We start from the raw sequence: 13,312 nt of genomic DNA, 5'->3' as shown, positions 1-13,312 counted from the left end.
CATGATAGTTTTTTGTTCATGAAACTTGATTTTTTTTTTTCCACAGTGAAACTGATTTTGTTCATGGAACTAATTGCATGCATATTCTATGCTCTTGTTTCATGTTACATGTTGATTTTTCTCTTCGTGAAACATCTACAATGATTTTTCTCATTGAGAAAACTGGTTTTGTTCATGTAAATGGTTGCTTTCTTATTTATGTTCGTGTAATTTGTTGAAGGTTGATTATTTGTGGTTTTTTAAAATTGTTGCAGCCTGTTTTTTTTTATCTTCACGAAACTTGCAAATTGATCTTTCTACCACATGAAACTGATTTTTTCAATGGAACATGTTGCCAGCTGATTGTTTTTTTTAGTTCGTGGAACTTGTTGCATGCACAAAATCATGAACAAAATTAGTTAAACTGATTTTGTTCATGGAACTTTTTGCATGCATATTTCATTGTTCGTGAACAATGTTAAATGTTGATTTTTCTCTTCATGAAACTTCTACAATGATTTTCCTCGTTGATAAAACTGGTTTTGTTCATGGAGCTTGTTGCACGCTGATTTATGTTCGTGGAACTTGTTAATTGATGATCTTCTGTTCGTGAAACGTGTTGCAGTGTGATTTTGTTTATTCTCTTCTCGAAACTTGTACATTGATTTTTCTCTTCGCGAAACCAATTTTATTAATGGAAGTTGTTGCGTGCTGATTGTTTTTTTGTTCGTGGAACTTGTTGCTTTTTTTTCGTGAAACTTGTTGCAGGCTGATTTTTTCTCTTCGTGAAACATGTACATTGATTTTTTTCTCCTCCTGAAACTAATTTTGCTCATGGAACATACTGCATGCATATGTTTTTGATCGTGGATTTTTTTTGTGTGCTGACTGTTTTTTTTTGTTCGTGAAACTTGTTGCATGTTGATTTTTTTTTCTTTGCGAAACTCGTACATTGATTTTTCTCCTCGTGAAACTGATTTTGTTCAAGGAACTTGTTGCGTGCTGATTTTGTTAATGGAACTTGTTGCATATTTTTTTTGGTTCGTGTAACTTGTTGCATGTTAACTTTTCTCATTGAGAAACTTGCATATTGATTTCTCTCGTCGTGAAGCTAAATTTCTCCATTGACCTCGTTGCGCGCTGATTTTTGTGTATGTTTACCTTATCGCATGCTGGTTTTTCTTCATGAACCTTGTTATATGCTGATTTTAATCTTTGTGAAACCTATAAATTGATTTTTATACAAATGAAATTGGATTTGTTCATGGAAGTTGTTGCATGTTAATTTTTTTTTATTCGTGAAACTTATTGAATGTTGTTTTTTTTTCTTCGTAGATTTTGCACATTGATTTTTTTATTTTTTACCCGTGAAAAAAATTTTTAGATGGAAAATGTTGAGTGCTGATTTTTAGTCATGTAAAAAACAGTTGAAAAAAACTAAAAAAAACTGTAAAAAAAACTGTCCAAAAAAATGGTCACTAAAACATTATTTTTCTATTACTAAAAGTCACGATTAACATTTCTATATGATTCTCATTTTGAGTTCGGAAAATATTAAATGTGATAAATTTGATTTTTTTATGTAGTGAGTATGTTACATGTCATTCTAAGAGATGTAAAAAAAGTTGAAAAAATATCATGTTAAAAAAAAGAAAAAAAAGTGGGAGGGGGCTGAGGGGAGGGGGGAGTGGAGGGAGGGGGTTGGTGGGGGAGTTAGCAGGGGGTTGGGGAGGGGGGTAAGGGGTAGGAGGTGGGGGGAAGGGGCCACAAGTTGGGGGGAGGGGGTCCTTGGGGTTGGGGTAGGGGACCTTACAACACTGTTCAAATGGTAGTTGTGTATTATACCAAACACAATTGAGAATCGCCCAAATAAAAATATTACATAACATAACAAAACATCAAAATAACCATGAAATAACATCAACATAACATAACAACAATAGTCATCAAACAGCATTAACGTAATATAACCACCATAACATAACATAACCATGAAACAATATCAACATAACATAATAACAATAACCATCAAATAACATTAACATAACATAACCAACATAACATAACATCAACATAACATAACCATGAAACAACATATACATAACATAACAACATAACTTAACATCAAAATAACCATGAAACAATATCATCATAACATAACCATCAAACAACATAACATAACCAACATAAAATAACATCAACATAACATATCAACAATAGCCATCAAACAACATTAACATAACATAACCAACAATAACCATATAACAACATCACTTAACACCAAAACCATAGTTTTGTGAACAGCACGAATATTCATGGTATGGTGATTCTGATTACAACAAAAAAAGACAACCAAAGATATGAATTTTTAAGGCATGGTGATTTCTATCTGTCCGATATCTTAGATTAACACACTACCTGTCTTGTTGTATGGTAGGGCTTGTTGTATGGCTACCTGTCTTGTTGTATGGTAGTCCACTTGTATTGCGGGAGGACTCTCTGCTTGTATATATTAATATAAAAAAGGGTATTGTCTGCTACCTTTAATTGACACTGTAATGTCCTATCACCCTGCTCTGTTTAATTGTCACAGTAATATCCTATTACCCCGCTCTCTTTAATTAACACTGTAATGTCCTATCATACCTTTCTCTTTAATTGACACAGTAATGTCCTATTACCCCTCTCTCTTTAATTGACACAGTAATGTCCTATTACCGCTCTCTCTTTAATTGACACAGTAATGTCCTATTACCCCTCTCTCTTAGATTGACACAGTAATGTCCTATTACCCCTCTCTCTTAGATTGAAACAGTAATGTCCTATTACCCCTCTCTCTTAGATTGACATAGTAATGTCTTATTACCCCTCTCTCTTAGATTGACCTATTACTACTCCCCTGAATAACAAAGACCGTTTAATTAGAATAGATAGCTCTTTTAGAAGCACTAAAAAAACTGTAGCGTAAAGAGCGAGGTATTGAATTGAAGGAGAACCCCCTCATATACGTAATAATTTCTGTTCGTTTTAAGTTCTAATGTTGCTTCTTACTTTCAGTTGAAAAAACTTGTTGTTTTTAGATTTAATTTCTGATCGTTTTTTAAATAATGCTTGGAAATCCGGCACCCCCTTCATAGAAATGTCCCTTACCCCAGAGAAACATCCTCCATGGAAAGATTTTCCCGAGTAACCTCCTCCTCCAGCCCTCCCCCCAACCAGAAAAAATCCTTCCTGAAAATGTCGGTATACTTCCCAATAACCAATACAATATGTAAGCAATGGGCAAAGTTCATAACTTGCAGCCCTTCCCCTGGGAACTTTGGGGGATTAAGTGATTCTAAAAGGCATATTTATTAGATTTTCGACTAAGCTGAACAAAATTGCTATCTCAAAATTTTAATTGGGTGAATTTGAGAAAAAAATGAGCGTGTAAGGGGGCCTAGCTGCCCTCCATTTTTTTTAGTCACTTAAAAAGGGAACTAGAACTTTTAATTTCCGTTCCAATTAGCCCTCTCACTATATTCTAGGACCACTGGGTTAATATGATTACCTCTGGGAAAAAAAAAACAAAAAACAAACAAACAAATAAACACGGACCCGTGATCTTTCTTCTGGCCAAAAAAAAGGAAAATTCCACATTTTTGTAGATAGGAACTTGAAACCTCTACAGGGTTATCTTATACGCTGAATATGATGGTGTGACTTTCACTAAGTTTTTATAACTTTCAGAGGGTCTTCTCCCCTTTTTTCAAAAATCAGCCAAATTTTATCAGGCGCGTAACTTTTGATGGGTATGATTCAACTTGATGAAACTTATATATTTGAAATCATAATTAAAATTTGATTCTTTTGATGTATCTATTGGTATCAAAATTCTGTGTTTTAGAGTTTCGGTTACTATTGAGCCGGGTCGCTCCTTACTTACAGTTCGTTACGACGAACTGTTTGATATAAGAATTGTCTTTCACTGTAAAGGTTTTCAATTTTGAAAAAAAAGACATACTCGAGCTGTTCTTGTAAAATCTAGTAAAGTAAGGATTCTAAGAGAGGTATGGAAACCTCCTATTTCTTAATGAGTTCTTCAGACTCCCCAGATTCGAAATTCAATATAAACTACGTGCCAAGAGAGGCTAAAGGGAGATATTGTTCTTGATCACTTTATAGTTGATATGTCCAATGATACTGAATTTTTTTTAATTTGAGTTCCCTTCTATGTCCATTGAAAAGATAGAATCAATTTTTTTTTAAGGGCTTATGGTCTTTGGAAAGCGATTAAAAAAAATTGTTTTCAAAGCAAATGAGACTTTGTATATTTGGGGAAGCCACTGGCTACCAAGGTTAATAAATGTAGATACCACACTTCAACATATGCTAATACCTCCCCCAAAACTTCTTTTCACAACCTAAAAAGGGCTTAGAAATAACGAGTAGAGTAGGTTAAAAAACTTAGTATTAACTCGTCATTAACTTAACTCAAAAGACCTAAATAAAAAGCTAGTAAAATTGCCTTTTCCGAGGGCCAGGGGAATGCAGACCAATCAGGGAAAGGATTAATTGAAAATACCAAGTTTAACAATACTTACAATTCACTACCTTTTAATATTACGCTCTGGAATCGTAATCTTATTAGTACGAAGCGGAGGTATTTTCAGATTAAAAGCTTTGAAGGTCAATACCTTTAATGTGCGACTGCAAGTAATGTATATACACAAGAAGAAAAAAACATTTTTCGGTACTTCTGTATTAAACGTACTCTTTTATATACTGCTAAAGAAGTCAAGTTTGGTTAATGCTAATGAAATAAAATAAAATAGAATGAATATATAATAGTTTAGAAACAAATTTGGGGTATATATTAGCATATTGGGGGGGGGGAGGGGGTAAAGCAGAGCATATATTAAATACAGGTTCTTATTTATCAAACGCACTCTTTTATATTCAGTCACAAAACCAGTCTCGAAAAACCCGCCAGATAGGTCTATACAGAAAACAGACCGTTATAGAGTAATACAATGCAAAGCGTGGTTTTCACTGTGATTACGATATTTAAACTGTTGTTGTTTTTAGATTTAGGGGGGGAGGTACCTAGGTTAGGTTACGTATTTAATTTATGGTTTGGTTTACCCCCCCCCCCCCTAATGTGCAAATATATAGCCCAAATTTGTATCTAAACTATTATATATTCATCCTATTTTATTTTGTTACATTAGCATTAACCAAACTTGATCAGTATATAAAAGAATATGTTTAATACATAAGTACCTGAATACGTAACCTAACCTAGGTACCTCCGCTCCCCCTAAACCCCCAAAAAACAACAGTTTAAATATCGTTAACGCAATGAAAACCACGCCTTGCATTGTATTACTCTATAGTGGTCTCTTGAATGGGCGGGTTTTTCGTGATTGGTTTCCAAAAGAGTACGTTCAATTTATAAGTACCCATTTTTCTGATAAATAATTGGGACCAGGGCCCAAGAGTGACTGAAAAAGAGAAGTTGAAATTAAGTTAAAATGAGTAAGCAGAAAAAAGGCAAGTGAAAGAATGTGAGTAAAAACGGCTTTTAAAGAATAAATACTCATTGAAAAAAAAAAAATCCACAAGGAGATTTATGAGTTTTTATAGTGAATTTTGCAAAAGGTAGCCTTGCTTATCTTTCCAATTCGTTAAATATGTTTATTGTCTTCTCAAACTGTTCGAAAAGGTTACCTTTAATGAAAATTAAGCTCCCCTTATATGTGGAATCGTGTCTTGAATAGTCTTTTGAAGTTGCTAAAACATCATTATGGATATACCCAGGCATAGGCTGACTACATAGTATCCCCACTGAAGAGTAAATATTTACAGACCTTGTTTCAATTGCAACAACATATGTTTGATAAAATTGAAATTTGTTCACAAAATCACAAGTACAACTAGCCAATGAAAAGAGTAACGTAGTATTTTTTTTACAAAAAAGAGGAAATGGCAAGCTCATTTTACCTTGAAAATTAATGATTACTTTATGTCCCTGAAAATAAAGTTATCTAGCTGGGGTTCATGATAGACTATCAATTCAGCTGGGAACCTCAGTACGTTCAAAGTAAGGAAAGCCACAGTTTCTCTTGTTAAATGACAATGCATTGCGTGAAAGAACTGGAGTTTTGCTCAATATAGGATTATGGATTATAAGTCAGTAGTAAGACCAACACTATTGCATAGCATGGGCCAATGAGCCAATGGGCCAACTCCATTCAGACTATGAACCGCAAGAATAACTTAAACAGCGCAGAGAGGCTTGCATAACTAATGAAAGCGTCAGAATACCATAGAATTACTAACTTTAGACTTGAAGCCTGTCTTAGGGCCACAATCTATAGAAATATGTATAGAAAAAAGGAATAAAAAGTGATCGATATAAGGATACGCATAAATGGTCAATAAAGCCAAAGAGAGGAGACACAAAATGGTAAAAACAAAGCCATGTTGATCTGACTTGAAAAAGTGCAGACAGCTGCAAACTGAAGAGAAGTTTTATCCCATCACTAAAAGCTAAATAGCAGTTCCAGATTACCATGAATAAAAGAAAAAGTAGAACTGAGCAAGAGATTGAGCCGCTCCATCAAAGTAGCAAGATGGTATGTTATACAGATAGCACGTGCTTTGATAAAAATCAGGTACTGAACTTGTAATATAACATACCAGAGCACTCGTGAAATTGTCAAGGAGATAATTATTGATTACATGCTTGAATTTGTTACAGTTTTTCAAGAGGAAATACCTGAAACAGAATAGGCACCTAAAAAACATGCACTAATAGGAAAAGCACGAAGAGATATTTATATCCTAACTGATACTCAATCATGCTTAAATGTTCTTCAGAATATGAGGGTTCGGCAAAAGGGGGATTTTGTTGATCTGAACCATTGAATAATTTAGTATCCAACTGATACCAAATTACAATGATGTGAACACCAGGCTACTCTTGAATTGAGGACAATGAAATGGCAGATAAAGCAGCTTAGGCAGAAACATCATTGAGACGTTATGGACAAGAATCTTTTATTCTAATTTCTCAGAGCTACTGGAAGGTGGTGGTGAGAAGTTGGAGTGTTCGAAGGGCGGAACAAAATTAAAACAGAAAGGTTAGATGAAATAGAATGGAATAATTGTTCTCTAATTAACATATCGCCCTTACAAAACACATGCTGTGCATGAAACGGTCTGATATTAAAATGGTCATAGATAGATGGAAGGAATTTAGGAACTTCAGATGCATCGATCCAAAATAGGAAGGATTCAGTCTCCAATTTGCCAAATCTGTGAGGTAGCCAACACTGAAACGAGAAGGCATCTGAGAGACGAAGATCCAGCCAAGATAAGGCACTAACTCGAGATGTTTCAACACATTAATGTTCTATTGGAAGGTACAGACACAGAAAGTAACATCTGAGGGTTGGCAAAATGTTTGGTAAGGGTTGGAATTCAAAATCTATCAAATAGCCTCGTCAACCGACAGTTGGCAGGAAATTGTAGAAGTATTTATTCCAAAATGGGGGACCAAGTCTCCAATTTACTGAAATTGTGAGGTGGACGGTGTAAATTATAAAGGCATGCGACACCAGAATGATCAGCCAGGATAAGGTCCCAAATTGAGATATATCGGAGGCTACAGTAAGAAAAAGAGAGATTTGAGAGTTGGGAAAATACATAGTGAGGGCTGGAAACCAAAATCCATGAATATTTTTCTCGACCGACAGTTGGGAAGAGCCTTAGAAGAATCTATTACAAATAGGGAGGAATGGTTTTCTAATTTACCGAAAGTCAGAGATGGCCACCATTGAAGCCAGAAAGCATCTGACAGAACAATGTCAAACAACGCTGAGGCACCGACTTGAGGTATTTCACAATATTAATTTTCTATTCTAGTAAGGAAAGGAGAGGTCTAAGAGTTGGTAAAATAGTAGTGGTATATCAATTAAAGAGGGAAGACAGGTAGGACATTACTGTGTCAATTAAAAATAGAAGACACATAGGACATTACTGAGTCAATTAAAGAGGGAAGACAGGTAGGACATTACAGTGTCAATTAAAGAGGGAAGACACATAGGATATTACTGTGTCAATTAAAAAGAGCGGACAGTACCCCCTTTTTGGGTCGATCTAAGAGAGCGGATAGTACCCCCTTATTATGTGAATCTAAGGAAGTGGACAGTACTCCCATCATACAAGCAGGCTATCATTCCATGTTTTATTTAATGTTTTTTTTTTGTATGAATGTTTCAGGTTTATGAATGTAATGATTTTTATTGTTCACAATACATATGGGCTATCATTCTGTGTTGTATTTGATGTTTTTTTTTTCATTGATGTCTTATGTTTATGGATTTAATGATTTTTATTGTTCATTATATTGGTGTATTATTGTTAATCCTTACAAGTGGGCTATTATTCCAAGCGAACAGTATTGTGTCAATTAAAGGAAGCCCATATGTAACCCATACAAGTAGGCCCATAAGTATTCCACACAAGCGGCCTATCATTCCAAGCAGACACAGAGTCAATCTTAAGCTGGTTGTTTTTGTAGGGATGCTTTTGTTTTTTATATATGGTAGATTATGTGTGTTACTTTATGACTGATTTTACGTATTGTTATATGTTTGGTGTTTTATTTAATGTTTTTTTTTGTATGGATGTTTTATTGTATGGATATATGGATTTTATTTTAATAGTTTTTTATTAATGTCTTTTTATTATACTCTAATGATGATATACTTTCTTTTCCAATGATATGATTTTTTGATTCTAAGCAAATTCCCATTGATTTTTTGAAATTTGTGTTGGATGTAGAATCAAACGTGAGACTCGTCATTTCCTAAGGTAAAAGTATGGCAAAGTACTCGACTGATCCAACAAGCCATTGAAAATATTTTGATTTTAGAAATACATTCAATGTTTTGTTTCCGGGACATTGGCCAACTGATGTCAAGTGTCACAATATCGTAACAAGTTATTTGCACATTCGATTTATCAAGTGGATTTTTGGTAGGTGTTGACAGACGGACAAAAAACACAGAGACAAACAAACCGAGGCATGAAGAGACACACAAACACAAAGACGGACAGAAAAAAAAACACACATACACACATACAGAGAGACAAAAGGACTCAGACAGAAAAACTAACTTGCATACTGACAAACAGACAGACAGAAAATAGACACATGGACAGACAGACAAAAAGACACATAGACACGCAGACGTATAGGTGTACCAACAAACTTGTACACAAACACAGTGAAATACACAAACACACTGGAATACAAACATAAGAACAGACACAGGCACAAAGGGACCAACAGGCACACAGACATAAAGACACACAGACAGACACAAAGACAGACGGACAAAAAGGCAAACAGACAGACATAAAAAAGACACATATACACATATACAGTTGGGTAAAAAGACAAACAGGTATGCAGACACACAGGCATACAGACGAACAAACAGCCACACAGACACACAGACGAAAAAGACACACAGACAAACAGATACGTGGACAAAAAGACACACAGACACACAAAAAGACTCATAGACCAACAAAAAGACACACATACACACAGAAAGACAGAAAAAAGACATACAGACAGACGAATAAAAAGACACACAGACAGGTATGTGTCTGCATACCTGTTTGTTTTTTTGCCCAATTATATGTGTGTCTATGTGTCTTTTTTATGTCTGTCTGTGTGCCTTTTTGTCCGTCTGTCTTTGTGTCTGTCTGTGTGTCTTTATGTCTGGGTGCCTGTTGGTGCCTTTGTGCCTGTGTCTGTTCTTATGTTTGTATTCCGGTGTGTTTGTGTACAAGTGTGTCGGAACATCTATGCGTCTGCGTGTCTATGTGTCTTTTTGTCCGTCTTTCCATGTGTCTTTTTTCTGTCTGTCTGTTTGTCAGTATGCAAGTTTGTCAGTCTGTCTGAGTCTTTTTGTCTCTCTGTATGTGTGTCTGTGTTTTTTTTTCTGTCCGTCTTTGTGTTTGTGTGTCTTTTTATGCCTCTGGCTGTGTGTCTGTGTGTCTTTTTGTCCGTCTGTCTATGTGTCTTTTGGTGTATATCTCTGCTTTTGTGTCTTTTTGCGAATCTTTATGCCAGTTTTTTTGTGTACTTGTGTGTCTGTTTACCTGTTTTTCTATATGTCTGAGTGACTATCTGTCTGTTTTCTGTCTGTCTATACATATGTATTTCCTTTTGTCCGTGTTTCTGTGTGTCTATTTGTGTTTTTTGTAACCTCCTGTGAGTCTGTGTCTTTTTTCTGCATGTATATGTCTGTGTGTATTTTAGTGTGCATGTGTGTCTTTTTTTTGTACCTGTCTGTGTGTTGATGCGTCCTTTTGTCCACCTGACTATATTTCTGTCTGTCCGCCTTTGTGACTTTTGGTCTTTGTTTCTGCTGATGTATCTGTGTGCTCTTGTGTCTGTCCTTGTGTCTCTCTGCCTCTGTGTCTGTGTACCTGTGTGTCTATATGTCTACATGTTTTTATTGTGTTTTTTGTGTGTCTTTTTGTATGTCTGTCTGTTTGTCTGTATGCCTGTCTGTTTGTGTATCTGTGTGTCATTTTTTTCCCTCTTTCCGTCTGTTTGTCTTGTGTTTCTTTATAATGTATATGAAAATTCCTGTTATTATATATCTGACCATTAGCAAAAGTCTGTTTGTAGTCCAACTGACGGGTCTCTCACTTTGAAAAATTCAGTTCGCTCACTCCTGAATTTGGAAAAATTTCTGTTCACCTATCTCAGACTAAAGTATGCCCCGTGTGAAGCCGGTATTAATGCTTATTTCTATTAAAATTCCTGTTCTCGCGTATCAGACTTTGGTAAAAGGCCTCCATGAAATCTAAGTGACACTATTCTGACTTTTGAACATAAATCCAGTTCCCTCGTTTCTTACTTTGGAAGATAAAAGTCCTGTTCACCCATATCAGACTCTATTGCACTCCCTTTGGGGGCGGCTTATAGCACCTATGTCTCTTAAAATTCCTGTTCTTACATCTCTGTCTTTTAAAAAAGTCTGTTTCATTTTTTTTTATCTCCTTAACCAGTCTATAATGACAATTTAATAGCGATATAGACGTAAGACATAAGACTATTGCAAAAATAAAAGCGAAAACATTCTTATTAGAGCCATCAGTAAGGACATTTGGTATAAATTGCTAAACGGAGTTCTTCCAGAATGATGGTGAAGGATTGTATGCCCTATTTTCTTATACGAATATATGGACTTCATCCGTTTGTAAACCCATTATGGAAGCAGTAACGTTTGCTGATTTCTCGTGAGAAGGCAAATATTCCATTTTTGTGTCATATATGACTTTTTACCAGGTTTCAGCTACATTCACATCATACATCTCATCATTGGTATTTTTGTCTTTATTGACAGTATCTGATAGTAAACTGTCGATGATACCATCAATATTCATCACCGCGTCGCGTTTATTAACAAGCATAGAGTACCATAGGTACAGCCGTATTTATAAAAATAATAATAATAATAATAAAAATTCAAGTCCATAAAGAAATCCATCATAATAAAAAAGCGCCACTACAAACATTATTTTTCTATTAGTAAAAGTTGCGACTAACACATTAATATCATTCCCATTTTATATTTTGAAAATATTAAATGTGATTTTTTTTTGGTTTTAAGTATAATTCTTGTCATTTTAAGATACATAAGAAAAAAGAAAAAAAAGAAAAGAAAAAGTAAAAAACAAATCAGTCCAAAAAAAGGGCTACTACAAACATTAATTTTCTAATTGTAAAAGTCAGGACTAAAATATCTATATCATTCTCATTTTGAATTTAGAAAATATTAAATGTGAATTTCTTATGTTTTAAGTATGTTTCATGTAATTCTAAGACATGTAAAAAGAGTTGAAAAAAAACATTTCCAAAAAATGTGGGGGGTGTGGATGGAGGGCCTTGAGGGTGAGGGGGCCTGGAGGGTGGTGGATCCAGGAGTGGGGAGGGGTTTAGGGAGGGAGGGGCTGTAGGAATAGGGTTGAGGGATAGGTGGAGGACTTGGGGCCCAAGCATCTGAAGAAATTGTCTGTCCAGTATGCATCTCAAATCATCGTGGTGTGCATATTGTCACGATGATGCCATAAAAATGCCCCGAAACAGGTCACTGTTAAAACTTGTCAAAAATCTAATTGATAAATCGAATGTGCAAATAAATTATTAAGATATTGTGACGCTTAACATCGGTTGGCCATTGTCCCGGAAACAAAACATTGGATGTGTTTCTATAATCATAATATTTTGAATGGATTTTTGGTTCAGTCGAGTAACGTGTCATTCTTTCACCTTAGGAAATCACGAGTCTCACTTTCGATTCCTACATCAAACACAAATTTCATAAAATCAATGGGAATTTGCTTAGAATGTAAAAAATCATATCGTTGGAAAAGAAAACATATCATCATTAGAGAACAATAAAAAGACATCAATAAAAACTATTAAAACAAAAATCCATATATCCATACAATAAAACATCTATACAAAAAATACATTAAATAAAACACCAACCAAATAACAATATGTATAATCAATCGTAAAGTAACACACATAATCAACCATATATAAGAAAAACCATCCCTACAAAAACAACCAGCATAAGATTGACTATGTGTCTGCTTAGAATGATAGGCCGCCTGTATGGATTATCTCTGGGCCTGCTTGTATGGATTACATATGGGCTCGCTTCCTTTAATTGACACAATACTGTCCGCTTGGAATGATAGCCCGCTTATAAGGATTGACAATAAAGCACCAATATAATAAACAATAAAAATCCTTACATCCATAAACATAAAACATCCGTACAAAAAAAAATGAAAAAAACATCAGTCATACAAAAAGACATATTATCAACCATATGTCTTGGAATGATAGCCCGCTTGTATGGTGAACAATAAAAATTCTTTACATCTATAAAGATAAAACATCCATACAAAAAAAAACAAGATTAAATAAAACATGGAGTGATAGCCCGCTTGTATGATGGGAGCACTGTCCGCTTCCTTAGATTGACATAATAAGGAGGTACTGTCCGCTCTCTTAGAATGACCCAAAAAAGGGGTACTATCCGCTCTCATTAATTGACACAGTAATGTCCTATATGTCTTCTCTCTTTAATTATCACAGTAATATCCTACCTGTCTTGCCTCTTTAATTGACACAGTAAGGTCCTATCTGTCTTCTCTCTTTAAATAAAAAAAAAACAAGTTTTTTTAACTGAAAGTAAGAAGCGACATTAAAACTTAAAACGAACAGAGATTATTCCGTATATGAAAG

This window comes from Artemia sp. Qi Xiang Cuo, chromosome 8 (genome assembly GCF_049724085.1).
Source record: "Artemia sp. Qi Xiang Cuo chromosome 8, ASM4972408v1, whole genome shotgun sequence".
In the NCBI taxonomy this organism is placed as follows: Eukaryota; Metazoa; Arthropoda; class Branchiopoda; order Anostraca; family Artemiidae; genus Artemia; species Artemia sp. Qi Xiang Cuo.
Note: the sequence above shows the minus strand (reverse complement) of the source record.